Raw genomic sequence first — 13,775 nt, 5'->3', positions numbered from 1 at the left:
ATTATTCATGGGCTCAGTCCCTTTTCCTCAAGTATTTTGACCTCCCTGGCCAATGAGTTTGAGTTAGGTGATAATATAGAATTTTTTCTTTTTGGTATTGAGAATTTGACCCAGGGTCGCACACATGCTAGGCAAGTGCCTACCACTGAGCCACAACCCCAGCCCCCTTTATTTTATTTTGAGACAGTGTATCACTAAGTTGCCTAGGTTGGACATTGTATTGGCGATCCTCCTGCCTCAGTCTCCTATTTTAAATATTGTTTTCAATACTGGCCTGCCTAGTATTTCATTTTGATTCATCTGAAATTTATTTTGGAATAAGAAAAAGTTGGACATGGTGATGTGCACATATAGTCCCAGCTACTTGAAAGGCTGAGGTAGGAGAATCCCTCAAACCCAGGAGTTCAAGATCAGCAAACCCTGTCTCAAAAAAAAAAAAAAAAAAATTCAAATTCAAATTTGGGGCTGAATATATAGATCGGTTAGTAGAGTGCTTGCCTTGCATGCACAAGGCCCTGGGTTCAATCCCCAGCACCACAAAAACAAAAACAAATTTTCCAGATGGTTTACCATTGTCCTAACACTATTTGTTTATTTTGTGGTACTAAGAATTAAACCCAGGTTGCTCTTCCACTGAGTTCCAGCTCCAGCCCTGTTTGTCATTTTTTAAAAATATTTTTTCAGATGTTGATGGACCTTTATTTTATTCATTTATTTATATGCGGTGCTGAGAATCAAACCAGTGCCTCACACATGCTAGGCAAGTGCTCTACCACTGATCTACAACCCCAGCCCCTGTCATTTTATTTTGAGACAGGAGCTTACTAAATCACTGAGGCTAATCTTGAACTTGCAATCCTCCTGCCTCAGCCTTCTGAGTCTCTAGGATTACTGGCATTTGCCACCACACCCAGCTTTACCACTATTCATTGGACAATGTATATTTTCTGAACAGCTCTTAAATTCTGTTTCTACAAACTTTTCTATATAGCCTTTTATCTCAATTCCATTTGTACTTTTAGTTTATATCCAGACTCCATTTAATTTCTGTGTATTTTAATTACTGGAGATATATAATGTAGTTTTCCTATATATTCTACTGACTTTTTTTTGCATTGTTGCCCCAAGGTTTATTTATTTATTTGACTGTCCTGAGGACTGAACCTGAAGCACTCTACCACTGAATTACATGTACACTTCTTTTTGAGACAGAGTCTTGCTAAATTGCCCAATCTGGCCTCTAATTTGAGATCCTCCTGCCTCAGCCTCCTAAGTAGCTGGGATTACAGGTATGTGCCACCATGTCCCAGCCTGCCCCAAGGTTTAAAGTATAAAATCCCAAGACTTGACATGCCTGCAATTTAGGGAAGAACTGCAAGTCTCACAGTTTTATAGAAAAGTGATTTGGGCATGGTCACCAAGCAAGGAGTCACAATTATAATCAGAAACCAGAGATCTATCATTCTACCTAGTCCCTCCACCAGGGTAGGATTGCTGAGAGGCTTTGAGTACCCAAGGAGAAGAGGGAACAGGCTGGATAGACTTTCCTCTACTCCTCCACAACTAAGAGTTCTCAAAGTCCTCTTGATTCTGCTCTCCTTGGTTTCCTTTCCTTTCTCCCTCCCATCTCCCACTCTTTATTTTTTAGTTGTCAATGGACCTTTGATTTATGTATTTATATGTGGTGCTGAGGATTGAACCCAGGGTCTCATACATGCCAAACAAGCACTCTACCACTGAGTCACAACCCCAGCCCCCCACTCTTTCTTTTCTGACTTTTTCCCTTCTTTTTTCCATACGGGGGATTGAACCAAGGCCTCTAATGCTGGGCAAGTTCTCTACCACTGAGCTACATACCTCATCCCTTCCCAGTTTCTTTTGAATGCCCCCCTCCCACAAAAAAGAAAAAAAAACAAAACAAACAAACAAACAAACAAAAACACCCTAAGACCTCCCCCCATTCCCAGGAAGTAGCGATAGCCTTCCTGACCTTGACACTTCCTTGATTGTAAAACCTTCTTCCCCAGCAGTTGTGGAATTTGCCTTTGGGTTTCTCATTCCTCTTTTGCAACTATAATAATTATTTCTCCCCCAATTCCTGTCCACACATAAAACTATGTGAGCAGAGACCCTGTGTCTATTACAGTATACCCAGAACGGAAGCACATAGTAGACCCTCAACAAATATTCATTCAATGGATGTGGGAACCGGGAAAAGGAGTCCAGTAACATTAAGAGGACATGGTGGATAGTAGTGTGGGTATTAACTAGTGCCTGCAGCACACGGGAGGGCGAAGGATACTAATAATGTTTATTTTTAAAAAGCTTTTTAAGAATTAACAAAAACCAAGTATCTAAATGCCTAGAAGAGTGCCTTGCATACAACCACAGTTTGGTATCTGTTGCCCCCCAAGAAGGGTTATGGAAAATAATATTCCTCCAACAAAGTCCCCAAAGAAAAATGGAGAGAGGTGCCACTCGGGAGGAGGGAGGGGAAACTAGACAAGGAACAATGGGCCCTGGGGGAAAGGGGCGGATACTGAATACTGGGCCCTAAACCATGACCTTCCCCCAAGGTAAATTAGCCCTAAGCTGAAGCACAGCAAATACCAATGGGCAAGATTTGAGTGCTCATCCCTCGAAGTCTGGACTCATCTACCCAGACAACAATGAGTTTCAACCTTTTGACAACCACCCTCCTAAATTACCCGTTCAACTAGCCCCTGACGGTCAAAACTGCACGTACCCGGCTTCCAACGATCACATCACTGTACCCTATAAAACAAAAATCCCCTCTGTAACTGACGGCCATTTTCCCATCCGGAAAATGGGTCCTAACGGCGCTCGAGTCCGTGAAGGAATAAGGCTTCTCTGAATCCTTCCAGGTCTGCTTCCCCACCTTTTGTGCTCACCACCCCCGCTTCTCTTTCCTCCCAATTCCTTGCTTTTCTTTGGGGAAGAGCAAAGGAGAGAAACCTTTCGGTCCTTCCCTAAGATCTCCCTCGGGGAAGCCGCTGGAGCATTAAAAGGGAAAAGAGAATTTTACATTTTGACTCTTGAAAACCCCAACGGCCCCATGTCAGATGGCGTTTCTTCGCGCGGTGGCGGGGTTTTCACCCATCCGCTCCCGCTGGGGAGGCGCGGCCGGCCGGCTGGGGCTGAGCGTGCAGAACAAGCCCTCCGGCTTTGCTGTCCCACTCGGGAGCTGGGTCACACGCGGGGTCACATGCGCCTTGGCCCCGCCCGGGCCTTGGCAGAGAAAGGCTCGGCCAGGCTGGCGGGACATGAGCCCCTTTGTCCGCCGCGCGTAGGGCCTCAGCTGCGGCCGACCCGATGCCTCGCCGGCGGAGGAGAGCAGCGCCGCGGGCCGGCGGGATGGCGCGTGGCGGCCCCCGGGAGCGCTTCCCCGCGCGGTGGTTTACGAAAACGCCCCGAGCGAGAGCTGGCACTTCCAGGTCACCGGCGTGGATCCTCCCAATGCTGCCTGAGAACATTCCATGCCACCGAACGCCTGCGCTCCTTTTGTTAAAGCTGTCTCTGAGTTTGCCTGCTCTGGTGGTTAGATTAATTCCACAAGTATTGACTTGGCCGGGAAAAATCTAAATGAGCCATGAGCTCCAATTTTTATGCCCAAGGGGTTCCCTGCTCTTAGTAACAACGAAACCTTTCCTGCACCTGTCAAGAAAGCTGTAAGATCCATTTGTGTACAATGAATCAAAATGGAGTCTGTAAAAATAAATAAAATTAAATTGAAATTAAAATAATAATAATAATTTTTAAAAGAAAGTTATAAGGGCTTTAAGGGCAGCAAGTGCCTGGGAAGGTAGAGGAGAGAGCCAGGTGCGCTGAAGTCCTGTGGCCGGAGTAGACGTCCTAGCCATGCCACATCACTGTAAGGCCAGCAGATGTTTACTGGGCAAAACGAAAATTAAGAGTCCAAGCACATTCCTAAAACAAAAAACAAACAAACAAAATATTGACTGTCTGGCAATCCAATTAACAAATTTTTCCCTCAGTGTTTTTCTTTCCTTTTCCGTTTTGGTACTGGGGATTGTACCCAGGTATACTATACCACTAAGCTACACTCCCAGCCTTATTTATTTATTTACTTATTTTTATTTTTATTTTGAGACAGGATCTTGCTAACTTGCTGAGGCTAGCCTTGAACTTTCCATCCTCCTTACTCAGTCTCCCTTGTAGTTGTGATTACCGGCTGGTGCCACCATGCTTAGCTCAAAAAATTTTTAAATGTTGGTAGTAGTAGTCATTTATTAAAATGGAAATCATGTTGTATATAGCGTCAACATGCAAAGGCAAAGTGATTGATATTAATAAATGCCATCCTGAAAACATCTTAATCTTCATTGTTGAGAAGTGCTTTCCTATTGATGACCTTGAAAAACTTTGGTCCAACTCCTGAAATCTACAATGAGAAAGAGTCATTTATACTTGCAAATGTGTTTTCCTAAGAACTTCTAATTTTTATATGCAAGCGAGGAAACAGCTGAAAGGGAAATGAGGAAAACAGCTCCATTTGCAATAGCCTCAAAAAAAAAAAAAAAAAAAAAAAAAAAAAAAAAAAAAAAAACTTGGGAATCAATCTAACCAAAGAGGTAAAAGATCTCTACAATGAAAACTACAAAACATTGAAGAAAGAAATTGAGGAAGACCTTAGAAGATGGAAATATCTCCCATGTTCTTGGATAGGAAGAATTAATATTGTCAAAATGGCCATACTACCAAAAGTGCTATACAGATTCAATGCAATTCCAATTAAAATCCCAATGATGTACCTTACAGAAATAGAGCAAGCAATCATGAAATTCATCTGGAAGAATAAGAAACCCAGAATAGCTAAAGCAATCCTTAGCAGGAAGAATGAAACAGGGTAACGCAATACCAGAACTTCAACTATACTACAAAGCAATAGTAACAAAAACGGCATGGTATTGGCACCAAAATAGGTAGATCAATGGTACTGAATAGAGGACACAGACACAAACCCAAATAAATACAATTTTCTCATACTAGACAAAGGTGCCAAAAATATGCAATGGAGAAAAGATAGCCTCTTCAACAAATGGTGCTGGGAAAACTGGAAATCCATATGCAACAGAATGAAACTAAACCCCTATCTCTCACCCTGCACAAAAATCAACTCACAATGGATCAAGGATCTTGAAATCAGACCAGAGACCCTGCATCTTATAGAAGAAAAAGTAGGTCCAAATCTTCAACTTGTTGGCTTAGGATCAGACTTCCTTAATAGGACTCCCATAGCACAAGAAATAAAAGCAAGAATCAATAACTGGGATAGATTCAAACTAAATAGCTTTCTCTCAGCAAAGGAAACTATCAGTAATGCAAAGAGAGAGCCTACAGAGTGGGAGAATATCTTTGCCACTCATACTTCAGATACAGCACTAATTTCCAGAATATATAGAGAACTCAAAAAACTCTACACCAAGAATACAAATAACCCAATCAACAAATGGGCTAAGGATATCAACAGACACTTCACAGAAGATCTACAAGCAATCAACAAACATATGAAAAAATGTTCAACATCTCTAGTTATAAGAGAAAAGCAAATTGAAACTACCCTAAGACTCCATCTCTGTTGGGACTAATGACACTTTAACTAACTCAGGCTGACTCCTTACTCCCTGGCGAGTGAGCAAAATCAAGGCTCAAAGGTGGTTTCAAAGGTTCATGTCGATAAACTGGACCACCGTCAGGGATTGGTTTACAACAGTTCCACAAACGTGATCAGCTTGTGCTTGCCATGTAGTCCAATGGGACTCTCACCTGCGTGAACCCCCCTGCCTTGCTGACCTTTAAGCTGATTGGTTCCCGCCTAGCCCCCACCCTACATAAAAGCTGTGCGATTTCCTCAATAAATGAGTTCCTGCTGTGACGGGTCTCCGTCTGATTGTCCTCCACCGGGAGGGCTGGGAGCGGGCAGTCAGTCGGCCCTACCTATCCTGGTCTGACCTTGTTGGGGAGTGTCCCCTTCCCTTGTCGCTGGTCAAGAAGAGCAAGGGGGCTTAAGACCCCGGCACATCTCACCCCAATTAGAATGACGATTACCAAGAATACAAGCAACAAGAGGTGTTGGAGAGGATGTGGGGAAAAAGGTACACTCATACATTGCTGGTGGGACTGCAAATTAGTGCAGCCACTCTGGAAAGCAGTGTGGAGATTCCTTAGAAAACTTGGAATGGACCCACCATTTGACCCAGCTATCCTACTCCTCGGCCTACACCCAAAGGACTTAAAATCAGCATACTACAGAGATACAGCCACATCAGTGTTCATAGCTGCTCAATTCACCACAGCCAGACTGTGGAACCAACCTAGATGTTCTTCAATTGATGAATGGATAAAGAAACTGTGGTATATATATACAATGGAATATTACTCAGCTATGAAGAATAATAAAATTATGGCATTTGCAGGCAAATGGATGAAATTGGAGAATATCATGCTAAGTGAGATAAGCCAATCTCAAAAATCCAAAAGACGAATGATCTCACTGATAAGCGGATGATGACACATAATGGGGGCTGGGAGGGGGACAAGAATGGAGGAAGGAGGGACTGTATAGAGGGAAAAGAGGGGTGGGAGGTGAGGGGGGGGAGGAAAAAATAACAGAATGAATCAAACATCATTACCCTATGTAAATGTATGATTAGGCAAATGGGATGCTGTTACTCCATGTACAAACAGAAACAACATGTATCCCATTTGTTTACAATAAAAAAAAGAACTTCTAAAATATTAATACATTTAAGTGTCTTCACAATGGTTTTGGGTGTAGTAACTTGTCACACACACACACGCGCACGCGCACACACACACACACACACCTTACTAGGGATTGAATCCAAGGGCACTGTACCACTGAGCTAACATTTTGAAGGCCTTTTAATCTTAAAACAAGGCCTGGCTAAATTCATGAAGCTGGCCCTGAACTTGCTATCCTCCTGCCTCATCCTTCAGAGTCACTGGGATTACAAGCATGTACCACCATGCCCAGCCCTACATATGCTTTAATTTTAGGATTTGCCCACTTTGCCAGGAATGGTGGTTCATACCTGTAATCCTAGCTACTCAAGAGACCAATATAGTAGGATCACAAATTCAAGACTAGCCTGGGCAATTTAACAAGACCCTATCTCAAAGTAAAACATAAAAATAGAACTGGAGTTGTGGCTCAGTGGTAGAGCGCACACTTAGCACACATGAGGCCCTAGGTTCGATCCTCAGCACCACATAAAAATAAAATAAAGGTATTGTGTTCACTTGCAACTAAAAAATATGTATTTAAGAAGTAAAAAAAGAAGGGAGGGTTTAACTCTGCTGCCCAGGTTGATCTTGAACTCCTGAGTACAAGTGATCCTTCTGCCTCAGTCTCCCAGGTAGCTGAAACTACAGTTGTGCACCAGCCTGAACATTATCCTTATACATATGGGAGAAATGCTCAAGCCAGACCTTAGGATTGTACAGCTCCACTTGCTAGATATTGCCAAGCTCTCAAAGTGGCTATACAAATAACATTGTCCCCACAGTGACTGAGAGTTTTTGCTCTACATTTTCAAAAGTATTTAATATTGTCAGATGTTTTAGTTTTTAATAATCTGATGGGTGTGAAATGAGATCCTTAATTACTAGTGGGTTTGAGCATTTTTTTCAAATGTTCTTGGGACACTGGGGTTTTTTTTTTTTTTTTTTTTTTTCTTTGTCTACAGCCTTTGCTCATTTTTATCTTACTTACCAACTATAGAAATTCTTTACATATTCTTTACATATACATCATTTACAAATGATGTATAATGAGCCAATTATACATCATTTACATATGAGGTAATCTGGTTGTGACTTGTCTTTTCATATTGTCTTTTTTGTACAGAAGTTTTCAATTTTCAGTTCCTTTTTTTTATTGTAAACAAATGGGATACCTGTTGTTTCTCTGTTTGTACATGGAGTAAAGGCATACCATTTGTGTAATCATAAATTTACATAGGGTAATGTTGTTTGATTCATTCTGTTATTTTTTCCCTTCCCCCCCAACATTTTATATTGTAACTTTTAATGTCCTGTTTAAGAAGTTATTTCTGGGCTGGGGAGATAGCTCAGCTGGTAGAGTGCTTGCCTTGCAAGCACAAGGCCCTGAGTTCAATCCCCAGTACCAAAAAAAAAAAAAAAAAGAAGAAGAAGAAGAAGCTATTTCCTACCCCAAGGTCATATTCTCCTATATGTTCTTTTGAAAGTTTCAAAGAACCAGGCATGGTGGTGCACACCTGTAATCCCAGCAATTTGGGAGTCTGAGGCAGGAGGATCACAAGTTTGAAGCCAGCCCAGGCAACTTATTGAGCCTGTCTCAAAATAAAATAAAGAGGGGCGGGGTGCAGCTTAGTGTCAGAGCCCCTGCCTAGCATATATGAAGCCCTGGTTGGATGCCAATACCATAAAACAAAAAATGAACAAGCAAACAACAACAGCAACAACAAAACCTAATTATATACTGGGTGTAGGTGGGTATAGAGAGTTGGAGAGAGTCCTGAAGGAGAGCAGGGGTTACCAGGACCCACACAAGTCCCTTCTGGGCTCAGGTACTCTGTCTGATGGTGTTGCTGACCCTGGTCAATCCCAGGCATCAGAAGAGAATTTTAGAAAACTGAAAGAGGCATTTCTGGTCAAGAAGTCCCCTGTGGGTCCTCGTTCCAGTCCTGGGTTTCCTGTCTGTATGCATTTCTTGCCCCAGTCATTCTCTGCAACTGGAGAAAAGCAAATCTAAAGTATGAAGCTCCCTGAAGCACAGGTCCCTAGGCAGGGCACTGATTTGTCAGGTCTTGGAGCAATACTGAGGTAGGTTTTGTTTGTTTGTTATTTCCAGAAACTCAGAGGGCTGGGGACTCGAACCCGGGCCTCCAGCATAAGAGGTTGGCACTCTACGAGATGTGCTATATGGCCTGCAGCGCTAAGGAATACCACAGTCTTTTTTTTTTTTTTTTTTTTCAGTGCTGGGGATTGAACCCAGGGCCTCATGCTTGCAAGGCAAGCACTCTACCAGCTGAGCTATATCCCTAGCCCTATCATAGTCTTTTTCAGTCATTTTCCCTAGAGTTAAGAGCTCCAGAAGTCTGTTTTCCAAGTTTTCACAGGAAAAAGTTTTTCCAAAAATGTTAGTGTGTCACCAAGTATCTAACCTACAAGGATGCTTAACTATTAAGCCATATCCCCAGCACTCTTCCTTTTTTAGTTTGAGACAAGGTCTTGCTAAATTGCTTAGGGTCTCACTAAATTGCCGAGGTTGGGCTCCAATTTGCAATCTTCTTGCCTTAGCTTCCCAAACAGCTGGGATTACAGGTGTGCACCATCACACCCGGTTACATTATCCATTTCTTTGCTACAGGCTATCCAAACTCCACATTTTAGTTTATTGTTATGGTAGCAACCCCATCCCCATTTTTGTGGTACTGGGGATTGAACCCAGGGGTGCTCTACCACTGAGTTATATTTCCAGCACTCTTTTGTTTCTTGGTTTGTTTGTTTAATTTTTTGAGACACGGTCTTTCTAAATTTCCCAGGCTGGTCTTAAATTTGCAGTCCTCCTGTCTCAGCATCCCACATTGCTGGGATTATTCGTGTGCACCACTGAGGCTGACTAGTTGTTAGTCTTTATGTCTATGTCTCTTTGTTCTTTTTGGTTAACTGTAATTCTTTCTTTGGTTGATTTGTCAGAAAGGGCTCACGGGAACAGTAGTGTCTAAGTTTACAATGTTCCTGACAGTTTCTCTATAGCCTTTATACTTGAAGATCAGTTTGAATGGATACAAAATTCCTGCTTCATGTTTTTTTGTTCTTTGAAGTCTTGAATATGTTACTCAATTGCTTTCTGGTATAAAGTGGTAACTAACAGAAAGCTCTTTGTGTGTGTGTGTGTGTGTGTGTGTGCGTGCGCGTGCGCTCATGCATCAGTATGATTTATTTATCTTATAAATGACTTAGTGTTTTTTTGTTGTTGTTGGTTTGTTTTGGCTTGGATGCAAATAATTGTTTCTTTTTCTTTCAAGGCCAATAATTTCAGTACATCATCTGTATTGACCATTCTTAATTTTCCCAGGTATGCCACATATTCTTTCAATATATTAATTATTTCAGATTCTGTGGTTGTGTTCACATGATGATTTACAAAACGTTGCCTCATATTTTCTGTGATTTGCCTCTTCTGGTCCTTTCCTTCACTTTCTTCAGACATTTCTCCTACTTGTCTCTATCCCTGAGATTCTAGTAGGGCAGTTTTTTCACCTTCCAGAGTTTTGGCTTGGAGGGAATTTGTAGTTCTAAAAGTTTCTAGGGCCTGATCTACCTCTCACTGTGAGATCTTAGTGCACTTTTTTTTTTTTTTTTTTTCCTTTTCAATATTTTTAGTTGTAGATGGACAACTCTTTATTTTGTTATGTGGTGCTAAGGATCGAACCCAGTGCCTCATACATGCTAGGCTAGTGCTCTACCACTGAGCCACAGCCCCAGGCTTCTTATCGCACCTTTGGGGTGGTTGTTATACTCACTGATGAGCAAGACTCTGTAGGATCCCTTCCACACTTCCCATGAGAGCTGGCAATTGGGGGTGTCTTCTGCTTTAGGTTTGTCAAAAGGCAAAATTCTTTCCTTCACTACCCTGTGTGTAGATTGTGATCCTAGAATCAAGTCAGAGAGTTAACAGGGTTTATCCTGGCCTGCTTGATTTGTGGATTCAGAGGAGTACCTTGCTCATCCAGGGTTATAGAAATTTCCATGGGTCTTGGGATAGCTATCAATGGCAACTCACTTTATTGCCAGTATGGTCTTCCCTCACTCTACTAATTATGACATGTGTTACTTTTATTATACATTTTTAAAAACTTTTTATACCAGGGATTGAACCCAGGGGCACTTAACCACTGACCCACACCCCCAACCCTTTTTTATATTTTATTTTGAGACAGGATCTTGCTGTTACTCAGGGCCTCGCTAAATTGCTGAGGTTGGCTTCATACTTGCAATCCTCCTGCCTCAGCCCTCCCAGCTGCTGGGATTACAGGCATGTGCACTGAAACCTGCTCATACAATTTTTTTTGGTGATGCTGGGGATTGAACCCAAGGCCTAGTACATGCTAACTAAACACTTTAACTGAGCGACATCCTAACCTTATCATTCAATTCTAAATCATTTATATCATAAACAAAATTTCCTTCTTAGCTCAAATAAGTTATAGCTCGGGCTGCTGTCAGTAACTTTTATTGGTCAGTATCTATTTTCTACTGAATAAATGCTACCCCAAGCTGTTACAGAATTTCTTGGATCTTTCAATAATTTTGGCCTGGAGGAAAACAGGCCTGTAGGGGAAGGTGAGGCATTCATGGAGCTTTTTGGGTTTTGTTGTCAATGGACATTTACTTATTTTTTATTTTATTTTATTTTTTTGTGGTGCTGGGGATTGAACTCAGGGCCTTGTGCACGCTAGGCAAGCACTCTACCAGCTGAGCTATATCCCCAGCCCTCATTTATTTATTTTTATGTGGTGCTGAGAGTCGAACCCAGGGCCTCACACATGCCAGTCAAGTGCTCTACCACTGAGCCACAACCCCAGCTCCATTCATGGAGTTTTTGGATTTAAAGATACAGTCCCTATTTCTTTCCTTTTTACTGATCCTTATTTCTTCTATCTTACCTCAAAGCCTTGAGCACTGAGTTTGATTGTAGACCTTAATCACCCTGAAGTACATTTTGTCCCCCAAGAGCCTGGCTGCCTCTTCTCCCTATTAGTTTTCTTGTTTGTTTGTTTGTTTGTTTTGGTATAAGGTATTGAACTCAGGGGCACTTGACCACTGAGCCATATCCCCAGCCCTATTTTGTATTTTATTTAGAGACAGGGTCTCACTGAGTTGCTTAGCACCTCACTTTTGCTGATGCTGACTTTGAACTCTTGATCCTCCTGCCTCAGCCTCTCCAGCCACTGGGATTACAGGCGTGTGCCATCACACCCAGTTCCCTCTCTATTAGAATCCTTGCAGTTTTGAGGCTTTAATCCTGCTCCTGACTTTGTGTTTCCATTTAGATCAAGGCCACAGAGATGATAATCTTATTTTTGAGTTCAGAACTATCATTTTGGTGTTTTCTTTCTATGTTTTATCTATGCTTGCTATGCAATTAGAGCAGGGGGAGTGTCTAAAGAATGAACTCACAGAGCCATCTCAACTCAGACTATCTCAAAGAACATTTTTGAATGCACAATGCACAAAGAACTGACAAGGCACTGTGAGAAAATGAAAATAAACTAGATATGAAGAAGATACTCTGAAAGGGATTGAAATCCGATGAAAGAAAGTGACCCTTTACATACCATTATAAATGAGACTGAAAAACTGCTTTATTAGAAGCAGTTAGTAAACATCTGTGAGAACTTACAAGAAGCAGCAATGACTTCCAGGTGAGGCAGCTAAGGAAGGCTTCTCAGAGGCAGAGGTCTTGAAACTAATCCTTTATAGACATTGTAGTGAGAATGTGCTTGTTGGTTTAGGGACAGCAGCCTTGAAATTGGAGCACAGCTGCCTTGATAGAGGGTGGAGAATGTACTCTGAGGGAGGGTGTGGCTGGAAGTTAGGGTACAGGTTGTGGAAATCTCTCAGACCTAATTCCAATCCTGACTCTGCCTCAAGCTGTGAGCCTGGGCTCTCTGAGTCTCAGTTTCATCCATAGAGAGGGAATAAAGTATCTTCTGCCTTATAGGGTTGTTATGAGGGTAATTGCTAGACTCTCAATACATACTATCTAGTCATAGATTATGCAGGGTATCGAATATCAAAGTATTAACTTTTTTTTCTTTCTTTGGTACTAGGGATTGAACCCAGTGCTTGACCACTGAGCCACATCCCCAGCCCTTTTCATTTTTTTTATTTAAAGACAGGGTCTCACTGAATTGTTTAGGACCTGGCTAAATTGCCGAGGATAGTTTTGAACTCCCCATATTCCTGCCTCAGCCTCCAGAGCTGCTGAAATTACAGGCATTCACCACTGTCTGGCAAGCAATTGACTTTTTAAAAGCTTTTTTGAAGAATAATTTACATATGCTAATAAAATAAGCACGTTTGACTGCCACCCACTGGTCCTACTTCTGCCCTCTGGAGCAAGTCCTAGAATATTACCCTGATTATGACAGCCTTTGGAGTAGGTGGAATAACCTACCCTCAAAGAGGTATACCTCCTGGACCAGGGAGATAGCTCAATGGTAGCACATTTGCCTAGCATGCACTAGGTCCTGGGTGAGATCCCTAGTACTGGAAAAGACAAACAAAATAAACAAAAAGTTGTCTACTCCTAATCTAGAAAACTGAATTTGTTAAATGCCTGGCAAAGGTGAATTAAGGTTATAGATGGAATTAAGTTTACCAATCAGGCAACTTGGATATTGAAAGCACCCAGAAACCACTCTGGACATGGGAATTCACGCAAGAGATTTTATTAAGTGGACAAGGCAGTGTGTCTGCCTGCAGGGTGAGAGAGAGAGAGAGAGAGAGAGAAAGAGAGAGGGAGAGAGCCCGAGCACAAGAGAGAAAAAGAGGCTAATAACAATTGGACCAATGACTGACAAGGAAGTTTGTGGGTTAACAATCTGGGTTGTAAAATGGTGTTGGGGCGGGGCAGAATACTGGCAGCAGCAAAATGGCAGATCTGATGCCAATAGGTATGGATAGATTATTCTGGATAAGGTGTTGGGCCCAATGTA

This window comes from Sciurus carolinensis, chromosome 2 (assembly GCF_902686445.1).
Source record: "Sciurus carolinensis chromosome 2, mSciCar1.2, whole genome shotgun sequence".
NCBI classification, from domain to species: Eukaryota; Metazoa; Chordata; class Mammalia; order Rodentia; family Sciuridae; genus Sciurus; species Sciurus carolinensis.
This window is presented reverse-complemented; position numbering follows the sequence as displayed.